The following is a 13,514-nucleotide window of genomic DNA, read 5'->3' as shown; positions in this document are numbered from 1 at the left end:
TGGATGTTTAGCTCTGCTCTTGGAGTCAGTTGTTTGACATTTGTCTTTTATTTTGGACAGATTATTAAAAACCATAAGACAGATAATACCAAAAGCAAATATGTAGGCCAATAATCCGAGTGGTTTAGTTAACATTTTCTGTAATACATAAAGCTTAAAAATTGATTCAAGGAGAAAACCTGGAAAAACCACTAACTATGAAGGGATTTGAGAAAGTTGCCAAGGAAAATACAGCCAGAGGCCATGGGCTCAGAGCTTTTCATGGTTAAGTTCCTTTAAGCTTTCAAAGGGCAGCTTATTCCCTTTAACTTATAACTCAGCATAGAAAAAAAAAAAGATAATTTTATTTAAAACTATATAATCTTTATTGTAATGAAAAGAAAGGTATAGGTCAGTCTCATTTATTAAAATGCATAAACAAAATTCCAAATAAATGACTTGAAAATAAAATTAGAGAATATTATATATATTAGAATAATAATCTGCCATAATCAAGAGGATTTTACCTAGGAAGAAAAGAATGAATTAATATTAGGCAAGCTAATGAAATAAAACATCACTTTGATCAAATAGGAAGAAAAAAATGAACCATCTCAAAAGATGTTGAAAAGGCATTCAGTGTAATTGTTAACTGTTACTGATCTACATAAATTATTTTTAAATTTAATTCTAGAAGTGTGTTGGCTCTCTATTGCTGGATAATAAATTACCCCAAATTAGAAGCTTAAAATCATAAGCATTTATCATCGCACAGTGTTTTTGTGGGTCAGAAATTCAGGAGGGCTTCCTGGGATGATTCTGGCTCCACGTCTTTCATGAGGCTGTACCCAGGATGTCGGCCAGGGCTACCGTCAGCTGAAGGCCAGAGTGGACCAGAGTATCTGCTTCCATGGTAGCTCATTTACATGCCTGTTTGTGCTGGCGGGACGGGAGGTCTCAGCTCCTCACCACTGTGGCAGCTGGCTGCCCTCAGTGCCAGTGGCGTGATGAGGCAAAGATGACCGGGCACAGGGCTCCTCATCTTGGGTGAACTAGCCCCAAAGTCACAAAACATCATTTCCGTAATATCCTTGCTGATTACACGAATCAGCCCCATTGAGTGTGATTGGAGACTGTGTGAAGATGCGACCACCAGACGGCAAGAATCATTAGGGGCACCGTGGAGGCTGCCCATCCCAGATCGTTTCTCAGGAGACAGTATTCATTACCTCTGTTTTAAACTGTGGACAACCTCACAGTTGAAATGGAAATCCTAGAAGTGCCGAAAAATCTCAGAATAAAACCAAGATGCCTGGTATGCTCTTATTATTCAACACAATCTAGAAGTTTTAGTTAATGCAACACACAAAACAAAAAAGACGTAGATTTATTGAAGGAACATTTTCAGTTATTCACAAGCCATATGGAAATAGAAATAGAAAATCCATTGATGCCAATAATAACCAGTTAGAAAATGCCTTTCACCATTGCACCAAAAATCACCAAGTAGCCAGAACTCTCCTAGACAATAAGAGAATGACCCTTTACTGACAGGACTGAGGAGATCACTGCAGAGGGGCACTGTGTTCTCTGATGGGCGGCGTAATAATGAAACCGTTCGTTGTTTCCCAAATAAGTTTCTTATGGTTCCAGTGGGCATCCCAACAGGCTTTTAGAAACTGTTGCAATGCTAGATTAACAAACAGGTAAAATAAGTAGAGGAGTTCCCGTCGTGGCGCAGTGGTTAACGAATCCGACTGGGAACCATGAGGTTGCGGGTTCCATCCCTGGCCTTGCTCAGTGGGTTAAGGATCCGGCCTTGCCGTGAGCTGTGGTGTAGGTCGCAGACGAGGCTCGGATCCCGCGTAGCTGTGGCTCTGGCGTAGGCCAGTGGCTACGGCTCCAATTCGACCCCTAGCCTGGGAACCTCCCTATGCCGAGGGAGTGACTCAAGAAAAGGCAAAAAGACTAAATAAATAAATAAATAAATAAGTAGATTTTGAGAAGGAAGAGGAAGGCTAGGAAAGTCATCTTGCCAGATACTAAAACACATATTAGAAATATAACTATTTCTAATGCAACAGGCTGATACTGATGCAAAAATAGAGATGCATCAATGTCACAAGATGACTAGTTCAGGAGTGGCCCGACGAACATAAATTTAAAATAGCGAGTTAAATCTTAAGTGCCGCATAGTATTTATATAAGGATTCAAACTAACATCAAAATTGGAGCGGAAATGAAAGCCTTTAAAGAATATGATACGGGGCTAATTGCTTAGAGATGTGGGGAAAATGAGCTGAAATAGTTAACACTGAGACCAGGAATGACATCTCTCCCTTCTGGGAGTTTGATAAGACCAGATTTCGAAAGAGACAACAGCTCCGTTTTCAACTCTTCTCAAACTCTGAGTAGTTTCAAATAAATAGAAAGTGAATAGGCCTGGAGTTAGGCTTTCTCTACTGTTTCCAAAGCTGCTCCTTATGAGGTAACGTTAATCCCATTTTCAGCAAAACTCGCTTGGAGATGGGACCTGAGGAAATGAGACATTTTAATCTGATCAGTGTCATTTGTAAAGGTTCAAAAACCCGGTTCAGCCTTTCCGACTCCCACAAGGTTTGATTTACTCACCAAATTAAGCCTGTTCCTTGTTTTGTCTCTACCTTATCCCACCAGAGCAGCTGAGCAGGAGAGAGGGGTGGGAGCTGGAAAGGTTTTAAGTTTCAGGCATTTTTTTTCAATATTTTGGAACCTCTGTTGCCAAAAGACTCAGAATGCGTGTATGTATAAAGACTGTCTAACCATAAGAAGATGTGTTACTAGTCTTAAAAGGAAGACTCGCTATGATGAAAGAGCTGCTGCCTCGGGCTCTAACTCTGTGGAGAAACCAACATCTCTCACCCTAAGTCAGAGCAAAAGATCATAGTAGATTGGAAAATAAATACCTTTTTGTGTGAACCCCAAACAGAAACCCACAGTAACAAGTTGATGGATTGATCTGACCTGAATGGCTTCTTCGAGCCTGGGGCTTAATAATGCTGAGTGAAATCCCCTATATCCAAATCCCATTCCCACTTCAGCATCCAGATCTTGGCCCCTCCCCCCTTCATTCTCGAAGTCTCCTCTCTGTCTTTGTTTTACATCGGAATTACCTAGAAATTGTCTCAAAATTCCAGCGGCCCGGGCTCCCAACCTGAGCCTAACAGGTTCTCCCAGGAGATGCTGGTGTGAACCAAGGCTGACTATCATCTTTCTAAGTCATTGTCTGTTGGAGTTCTCCCTGGAATTCTTTGTCACCAACTCTCTAAGCCACCAATATCTCTGATTTTAGAGTAATAAATTCAATAATTTTAGATTTGTAAAAAAAATTTTTTTTAGGGCCATACCCATGGCTCTGGAAGTTCACCAGCTAGGGCTCAAATTGGAGCTACAGTTGCCAGCTTACACCACAGCCACAGCAATGAGGGACCCAAGCCGTGTCTACAACCTACACCACAGGTCACAGGAACGTTGGATTCCCCAACCCATTGAGTGAGACCGGGGATCGAACCTGTTTATTATGTACTAGACACATCTAGGCACTTTATGTTTTCACTCCTTCAGTCCTCACAGGATCCTGTGAAGTAATATTGTTGTCACCCCACTTTCAGCTGAGGAACTCAGGCCACAGAGAGGTTAAGTAATTTATCCAAGGTCACATAGCAGAGCACGATTAGAGCCTAAGTTTTCTGTCCCTTATCTGATAGGTTATTTTGCCTCTCCTGCTCCGTATTTTGTGTGTTTCTTGAAAGTATTTCAAAGCACAAGTGCAGAATAAAAGGCTTCATTAATGAAGATGGAATTCAAGCCTGCCAGTCTTCCTGATTTGTGAACAAATTGTAATGTGGCTTGTTTTTCTTTTTCCCCATGGGTAGGCAAATCAGGTAAGAATGAAGTTTCACAGGTAGAGAAAGACTCTAATTGTGAGTCACTTGGGCTTCCGGCAGAGACCGAAAGTCCCTCACAACGTCTAATAGTCCTTCCCTGTGGCCAGGGATGGCTGTGGTGGTGAAGGTTTACACAGGAGGTAATTTTACCTGCCATTGTTTCAACCATTGATTTGTAGAAGTATCACGTTGTTCTGATCACACACTTACAGTCCCTTCCTCCCGTGTGCAGAAAGGAAAACAGAGATCAAACACCTGCATTGACCTCTTCACCCATCAACATCATTCAGCACAAGCTGTGTGCTAAGCATCTTGTTAAATGTCTCCGGGAACATGGAACGTGGGAAGCATCTCTGATCAGTGATGCTCTGAAATCCTGATTGACCTGAAGCAACAGTTCAGAGTCTGGCGAAGCATGGTCTCAGTGTCTGAGAGAAAGCCACGTGGCGAGGCTGATTCACAGCAGTCCTCCGAGCTGCTTGGTTTTAGGCAGTGAGATGGGCCAGCACACCTCCCTGATGCAGGCAGGACTCGGGCTCATGAGAAGCATGTGCTGGAACTGAAGCGGGATGACAAGAAAATTCATCCTGTTTCTTTTAGGCTGAACCTCACACCATTCCCATTACCTTTTAATTAAATTGATGCCTAGAGATAGGCGATCCTCCCTCTGTGCTTTTCATTAGAAACAAGACAACCCTACTAGTAATTAGTAATAATTGCTTATACTTAATTATTTGAGTACAGTTATGTTTATTAAATTATCCTTATTCCAACAGCTACACCAAATGGTTACTCTGCTGACTTAGGTAATTCATCAGACAGTGATACTCAAGTTGCAGGTTTAATGGCTGAAGAGGAAAAGCTGGCATCCTGGAGGCTCAGCTCTGCTCAGTGGGGAACACAAAAGTCTATAGCTGGCATCTCCATGAGCTTTCAGTGCCATTCATTTGTTAAATATTTGTTTTGTGAGACTTTGGTGTGCTGAATACATTTTCAAATTTTCCTTTTTCCTGCCTTTTCCTTAATACTATTTGCACTTATAAAACAATTTCATATAAGTAAAGCCAGCTTTTCCTATGAATGAGAAGCTGTGTTTTAATCCCTCCATTGAGGACGAAAACTGTAGCTTGAATTTTAAGACCATAAAATGAGAAATCACAAAATGAGAACTCTCCTTTTAGCACCTTAGTGTATGCAGAATAATGAGTGAAATGTTTCATACTTTTTTGTAAGTGACCCAGAAACCCACTTAAATCAACATGGAAAATGCTTCCCTGAATTTCTGATTAATGTTGCACTTATCTCTGGAGACAAAGATGCTAGTGATTAATAAAACAGACAGCAAAGTCGTATTTTTTTTGACATTCTGGCATCTTGGCATTTTCAAATGCTGAGATTAATCTGAGGATTAATGGTAGATAAGGTTGTGAGGCAGTTTTAGCCTGCACATTTTGCGGGATAGAATTAAAGAGACGAACTAATCTCCAAAATGGGAGAAAGGAGTCAGAGACAGAGAGATCGTAAATTCACTGAGGCCTGTGTACTTAGTGTGCAGAATGGCCCAACCTCTGGGGCTTCCTTGCCTTTGGCCCAGATTTATTGGCTTTATTGGAGTTTCACAGTTGGGGCATAAATTATGTCACAATCACTTAGAGGATACCAGTTAGGCACTTTGTATTCCTTCCTCAAACTTTAAATATCCCTGCAACCCCACAGCAGCTGCCACTAGCCCTACCACCCCAGAGCCAGTCTGCATCCAGGCATTTGAGGTCTCATGGTATCCTCATCTCATTCACTGGGGGACTGTGAAAACCACAAAGATGAAATGATAATGGATTTTAATTTTTATTTATTTATTTGTCTTTTTAGGGCCGTACCTGTGGCATATGGAGGTTCGCAGGCTAGGGGTCGAATCGGAGCTGTAGCCACTGGCCTACACTACAGTCACAGCCATGCCAGATCCGAGCCACATCTGTGACCTACGCCACAGCTCACCCACTGAGCGAGGCCAGGGATCAAACCTGCATCCTCATGGAGACTAGTCAGGTTTGTTTCCGCTGAGCCACCACAGGAACTCCTGAGGTGGATTCTAATCTCTGCCTTCCCTGTAGAAGGTCGGTAATGCCCGAGTCATGTAGGAAATTGGCTGACTTCCCAAGGTTATAAGAATGCCTGGGCATGACAGTTACCAAAAGTGGGAAGCAGATTTCTTTAAAGGGGTTTCTGTTATCAAATTGGATGGAAACATCTCTCAAACTGACGGAAGTTTAAAATCTATTTTGAGTGTAGAATGACAGTGGTAGCCAGATCTCTATTAAATAGTGTATTTTATCTGGGGAAGGCTTTTAAAGGTATAATGCTAGGAGTTCCCTGGTGGCCTAATGGATAAGGATTCAGCATTGTCCCAGCTGTGGCTTGGCTTCAGTCTCTGGCCTAGGAACTTCCGCATGCCGTGGATGTGGCTAAAAAAGAAAAAAAGTATAATGCTAAATAAAGCTGGACTGAAATTGTGGAAGAGTCTCTCAAGCTCCTTTGACTTTACCGCGATCCCACAAGCTTGGTCTGGTCCCATGTTGCTTATGCCTGATTTGAGCCCCTGTTTCCTTCCTCCCTCCAGTTTCTCGCCAAATGGCCATTCTAGAGCCAGCTGTCAAGCCAGTATTTCTAAAATGCCATTTATCAAATTCCCTTCATGTGGCTCAGTGATATAGTGTCCCCAGCCCTGCCTCCACCAGCACCATCTCAGGACTGCCCCCTTCGGGAAGAATCAGCTCCCTGCCACGTTGAATACCTGCATCTGTGCTTGTGTGTGTGCTGTTTGCTGACCCTGGAAGGGACCAAAACTTCCTCTCGCCCCGGGATTCGTGCCTGGCTCCTGCTCTCTGGATGTTTGTATTTCAGCTGATTTTCCTTTCTCTGAACTCCCATTGCCTCTCCAGCCCAAGCCTAAGCACCCAGGCCTCTCAGTGCTTCATATGACTTAGTCATTCCTTATCTCCCAAAGAGCAGAAACTGTTTCTGACACGTCTTGTCTCTGACAGCACAGGTTTGATGCTGAGAACAGAGGAAAGAGAAACTAGCCCATAGCTCATCCATCACATCCATCAGTCAGCGAGGCTGTTAGTTTTGAAACTTGATGTCCTGTAAAGAGTTAATTTCTAAACAGTTCTTTATGGATTATGTTCCATGGAGATCTTTCTGCAAGATAAGACAGCTTGAGTTTGTAAGGAATTGCCTGGGTACCAATTGTAGGAATGCCTCCATATCCTCCAGCCTTAGAGAATCACCTTTCTTTTAACATTTATATTGAAATAGCTTGGCACTTGCCCACAAATGATGGGAAAGAGCACATCACCACCAGTGTTGCCAGGGATTCGAACAATTATGTTTCTCTAAGTCACACCTTATTCATATTTCTTGCTTCTGTAGAATTTTCCCTTTGATTTGTATTTCTGCTGTTGTGATTGGCATTTGCTCTTCATCTTATACTGATATAAATAAGCATAGTTCCCTCCCTTATCCTCCTAAGTGCTACTCACGCAAGACAGTTTTGTGTAGAGATATTTTATTGAACAGTTTATAGAGAGAAGACAGCAGAATAGTGTCACAAAGCCTAGGAAATAATTTGAAATTGAATGTCAGTCTTAGATACCTGTAAGCCATTCTCTGCATTGGCACCTTTCCCACCTCGGGATTTCTGGCCGCCGGACCTTCATCCTCAGTCCTCTGACTTCCCGTCAGTGTGCTGTCCCGCTCCTTCTGGAAAAAAAGCTTTTCTTACGATCCCCCCTCCGCCTCCCCCGCTTTTCCCCCTGACCTGTCCTGGCCACTTTCCTCTGCCCCCGGGGATCAAGATGAATCCCGCCATCAGCATGAAAACAGTTTTCTCTTAAAACAAATAATCCTTCATAATTTTAAAAGGGAAATTAATCTTTATGTTATATATCGTTTTACTGATTCTTTCTTCTGTATTTTGCATTATTTTAGGTGTCTGGAACTAGTGGGCAGTTACTTATATAGCTGAAGAGTTAGAGAGTTGAGCCAAATTTTCATTGATATAAATGTTCAACATTTTCCCTTAAACTTGAATCTTCCTGAAAATTAATACAGGGATTTTCTCCGAATTTCAAACACACTGAGAAATGAAAACTTTAACGTGTTTGTTGTAAGGGGTTATCGGGGAAAAGTTCTCGGTAAGGGGGTTTGTTTTCTCTTGATCCATCCGAGTCATTAAAGGGGCGGATCGTTCTTCATGTTAGAATCTGAGGCATTCATTTCACTAATTAGAAAGGCTGTAAGAATTTCCTCTGTGGTCGGGTGTTGGGAAAGGAAGCAAAAGATATTCTTTAGTATTAATCAAGAGGCGCAGTAGATCCCTTGAAGCTCGCAGTGCAGGGTGACAGTATCAGGCAGAGCTGGGGACAGAGTCGGAGCGGGGAGGGCCTTGGGAAGGCTGCCAGGATCAATTAGTATCAGCCACGGCTGCAGCAGCTTGGGTCACTGTAGAGGCAAGGGTTCAATCCCCGGCCTGGGGCCGTGGATTAAAGGACCAGGCATTGTCACAGCTGCTGCATAGGTTGCAGCTGCGGCTTGGATTCAGTCACTGGCTTGGGACCTTCCGTCTGCCATGGGTGTTGCCATAAAAAAAGAAGAAAATTCTCAAGCTGGAAATTGGGATTGAGCTGGAGCAGGCTCCTGAGGTATAGAGGTTGAAATAAGAAGCAGGACCTCACTAACTTCCGTGGGGCCCAGTACTAGGGTACAGATGTAGGCCTTCTCCGTAAGTCCAGACACGTCAGAGCTGTAGCAAATCAAGCTCATAATCTATTAAATGAAAAATGTTTTATCCTCCCACCTTGACAAACATACCTTCCTGATAACTTGGAATTTAAACGTCTCCAGCTCCTCAGAACTCTGCACTTCCCCGTAGCAGCACAGACAGCTGGTCCAGCTCCCAGCTCCCCACTGCGGCCCTCTCTCTTCGCAGCTCAGTTCAGAAGGGGGATGGACTCACACATGCCTGGGGTCAGCCCAGCTCCCTTATCCAAACACCACCCACACCCCTTGCAGTTCGCCACCCCTTGGCTGTCTGGGCCATGGGTCTACACCCAGGTCATAGCTGCTGCAGGAAGAGAGGCTCAGTGATGAGGCACACACATTCTTCGAAAGAGGACTCAGGGCTGTTTGGACAGGAGATTCTGAGACGCTGTGTCCCTGGAGCAGGGTGTGGAAGGGGTTATGGCTCCTTGACTCTGAGCACTCTGTGCCCCAAGGGATGGAGCACAGCCTGGGGAAATCCAGAGCAGGCGTTCCAGGCCCAGAACTAGGGCCCCTTTGCCTAAATGTTATGGCTGTATTGACCAGAGGAACACTCACGAGCCCAGAGAACTGGGAAAGCCTAGCTGAGTCAGTGGAACTGAGCAGCAAGGTGTGAGTCAGAGGTCCCAGGTAAGTCAGCTGGACGAGGCTTAACCCCAGGCTGACCGCCTCTCGTGTTTACCTCCAGCTGCTTTTTAGTTTGGATCATGAACGTCATAGCTTTTAGAAGCCATCACGCATTCCTTATCTGCCAAACCTCTCTTTCTTGCAAGGTGCTGAGCAAGTCCCCCACTGGAGGAGTGCCTGTTACTGGATTTTCTCAGGAGGGCCTTGAGGACATGCAGGGAGTGAAGGGGTGGTCTGCGCTTTTTGCAGACTCTGTAGGCCACGTTGACAACCATGAAAAATGTGTAAGCATTGTCTGGGGTCTCTGAAGTTACTGGGGAGAAGAACTCATAAAAACGCTGATCTAGGAGTTCCCGTCGTGGCGCAGTGGTTAACGAATCCGACTAGGAACCATGAGGTTGCGGGTTCGGTCCCTGCCCTTGCTCAGTGGGTTAAAGGATCCGGCGTTGCCGTGAGCTGTGGTGTAGGTTGCAGACGCGGCTCGGATCCCGAGTTGCTGTGGCTCTGGCATAGGCCGGGGGGGCTACAGCTCCGATTCGACCCCTAGCCTGGGAACGTCTATATGCCGTGGAAGCGGCCCAAAGAAATAGCAAAAAGACAAAAAAAAAAAAAAACCGCTGATCTTGTTATAGTCATGCAGAATGGAGGCTCAACAAATGTTAGTTTGGCCTTAAAGCAAAGAATCCCTTCAAACATCTGGAGACAACAGTATTACATGTTGGCCGTGATATGAAATAAGAAGAGCCCCCCTCTCTCCTGTGGGGGTGTAATTTGGTCTGACCATTTCGGAAAACAGTTTGCGGTTATTTAATCAAGTTGTATGTCCTTGTAACCCAGTAATTCCTCTCCTGATAACGCATCCCATAGAAATACGTGTGTTTGTGCAGCGGGAACATGTGCCGGGCTGTTGAAGGCAGTATCGTTAGTGTGAGCCTTAAGTAGGAAACAGCCTAAAATCAGTCAGCACCAGACTGGATAAATGAAGTGTGTGTAATCATCCCCCAGAGCCCACACTGGAGTGAAAACCGATGAATGCCTGCAGCGCGGGTGTGTCTCGGAAATACACTGCGAAGTAAAGGGACTCAGACCCAGAAGAAGGCACGTTATACGATTCAGCTTAGATGAAGTTCAAACACAAGCACAACTCAGTTCTCTCAGCAGAGGTCAGGATGGTGACTCCCTTTGGGGAAGGAGGAGAGGGTGGCACGGGGGACGAACATAAGGATGATTGGCTGTGTCCTAGTTCTCGGTGAGTACACAGGGTTTTCCTGTGTGATGATTCATTCACATGCAGGTTTACATGTTGTGCCTTTTTCTGTGTGTGTTCTACTTCAATAAAGGGCTAAAAATTGGGAGAATACAAGTTTATACAAAAGAGCATTATTTTAGGTTCCTTCTCCGCTTTGAAGATGAATAGGCCTCTTTTTTTCCTTACTTTCCTCATGTTGTAGCAGAAAGAGATTTGCTCAAAGGAGCAAGAACTAAATCTTAGTTTGCATCCCCGTGAGGGTCACATGTCAGAAATGGAAACATGGAAAATAAACAGAGCAATCTATGGTAGCTTTTAAAAGTTGAAATCAAACATAATCAGGAAAACTTGGTCAAATCCCATTGCAAAGAAAGCCATCCACTTTCTTTTTTTCTTCTTCGTCTTTTTTTTTTTTTTCTTTTTTTTAAAAGGGTATTGTCTTTCCTGGTAAGTTTGATGTTACTGTTAAAGTTTTGAAAACATGAAACTGAGTCTATGGGAAACAGAACAAAGAACAAAAATAAGAGGCCCAGGCTGCTTCCTCCTTCGTCAGCCTCCCAGGACTGTGTAATTTTGCTAAGGAGCTATTAACTTCAGCTCGGATTTGAAACTAATTAAAGGTCCTTTTGAAAAGTCAGGATGGATTTCCTTTCTTCTCTATGGGGTGACACAGCAGCAAGCAGGCTTATCGGACAGAAACCTCCAAGAGTAGAAGATCAACAGCCACTGGCCCGTGGGGCTAGAAGAAATTTTGAAGGCAGGAAATTGACAGCAGCACTTCTGTTGTCATGGCCAAGTGAAGCCCTCAGAGGACAGTGCGGGGACAGGGAGGGGATAGAATTTTAAATGGCCCGAGGAGAGCCGTGATGTGTCGTCATTTTCCCCATCTACACCTTTTATGTAGCTGTGACAGTCCTTTCCCTCAAGGTAGGAATATCAGTGGAAAGAGAAGGCGGTTTTAAAATACCCCAGGATTTGGAGGCCGTGTATAGATAGTGATTGTGTATCTTCCTAAGCCTTGCTTTCTTCATCTGTGAAAGAGTCCTAACATTATTACCTACCTGACCGGGTAATGAGGAGAGGTGAAAATGTGAACTGTGGAAAGCACTCAGCAGATGCTGGCACATGGCAGATATTCCGTGTACAGTCCCTGTGTGCTGGAGCAGCCAGCATGTGGAAGAGACGGTTAGTCTCCGAAGGAGAAATGGTCAACGCGGAAGTCTAAGTACTTAGCACTGAAGTAGCTTTAGAGTCAGTCTGTTCATCTTTTTTTTTTTTTTTTCTTTTCCTTTTTACAGCCACATCTGTGGCATATGGAAGTTCCCAGGCTAGGGGTTGAATTGCAGCTGAGGTCTACACCACAGCCATGGCAACACTGGATCCAAACTGCATCTGTGACATACACCACAGTTTGCAGCAACGCCGGATCCTTAATTCACTGAGCGAGGCCAGGGATCGAACCCATGTCCTCAAGGACACTATGTTGGGTTCTTAAACTGCTAGGTCGCCACAGGAACTCCCAGTCTGTTCACCTCACAAGCAGAATTCAGTCATCAAAAGCAGTGTCTCCTTTAAGATGCACTCAGCGAGAAGCAGCTCTTGTATTTCTAGAGGCAAGGGATATAACATGCAGAGCTTAGGTCAGTAAATCTTTGTGATATTTCTTATTTATTCCTCAGGAAAGATGAAACTAAGAAGAGTGGGTGGCAAGGTGTCAAGAGTGAGCAGCCGAGTCAGCAAAAGCATAGTGACCAGAAAAGCCCTTTGCTGACCTGTCTGAAATAAATTATTTCAGAAGTCACACAGTGGCCCCTGTTGAGATATTTATGGGGCCTCCATGGGAAAGAATAGCAGAAAGGCAAGGAAGTTTCGCTTTGTATCTGATACCCATCGCACGCTTGAGTTTAGGGGTGCATCAGTGATAGACAGGGTTGGGGGTAGAGTTGCAGGAACTTGAAAGGGGGTAGAAGGATTGTTTGTAGTGAAAACAGGATTACTCCACTGCCCCGCACAGTTAAAGAGTATCAGCAAGTCCTTATTTAACCATTAATTATCAATAATATTGGATAAAAGAAAATAAGAGCTGGGTGGCCAGTCATAGGTTGGAAATGAATGTGATTGTTTTTGCCAGACTTGCATCCAGGTGGTTGTCAAGGGTGACCATGACTCCACAGACACCAGGTTCAGGATTTGGAAGGTGGGCCATTGATCTGAGCCCAAGCTCAATCGTGTTCCCCCAAAGAAGCCTCCTTCTAGCAGCTGTTCTCAGAGTATGGTCCCTGGACCAGCAGCGTCAGCACCCCTGGGAACTCGATAGAAATGCAGATTCTCAGGCCCCCTCCAAAGCTCCTGGCTCAGAAGCTAGCTGTGGGGGTGTTGGAGGAAGCTCTCCTGAGGTTCTGATGTATGCCCCTGATTGAGAACCATGAATATAGAAGATGTGTGAGCAGCCAAGCACGATGGCAGTAGCCCGAGCTCTTGAGCAGACTGCCTGGGCTTAGAACCCGTATCAGGTTCCGTGAGTGAGTCTGGGCAAGGGATTCAGACTTGTCAGTCTCACGTTCTTCATTTATCAGATGGGGATGGTAGCCCCATGGGGTTGTTGTGAGTTAGTACGTGTGAAATGTAGGGCCTGATATCCGTGATTAATAAATATTGACTATTCACTAGTGAATAATAATAATGAACAGTAATATAAATTGTTCACAGCCACATGTTCGCGGAGGTAACTTCTGTTGAGACGCCAAAGTAGAAAAAGCCCTGGAGGAGATTATCTTCTCACTGGAACATTTAGCACATTTACATTTAAAATAATCACAGAGATTCCAGGCTAAAATTTCTATCTTTGTGTATTTTAGTATTTGTTGTTTCTTTTTCTCTCTTGTTAAACTGTTTTTTTTTCCTATTAATTTTGG

The 13,514-nt window shown here is 44.2% G+C and overlaps 1 long non-coding RNA gene across 4 annotated transcripts in view; it reads left to right on the top strand.

Annotated features, from left to right (window-relative positions):
- LOC146398511 (uncharacterized) overlaps positions 1 to 13,514 on the top strand; it is a 242,919-nt gene that overhangs the window by 114,008 nt on the left and 115,397 nt on the right. The gene's annotated exons all lie outside the window — the stretch shown is intronic.

This window comes from Sus scrofa, chromosome 11 (assembly GCF_054392235.1).
Source record: "Sus scrofa isolate SSC_HxYL_T2T_F1_AM1 chromosome 11, Sscrofa_HxYL_maternal_Yorkshire_Landrace_v2.0, whole genome shotgun sequence".
NCBI classification, from domain to species: domain Eukaryota; kingdom Metazoa; phylum Chordata; class Mammalia; order Artiodactyla; family Suidae; genus Sus; species Sus scrofa.
The sequence above is the reverse complement of the archived record's forward strand: the minus strand, read 5'-3'. Positions and strand labels throughout refer to the sequence as shown.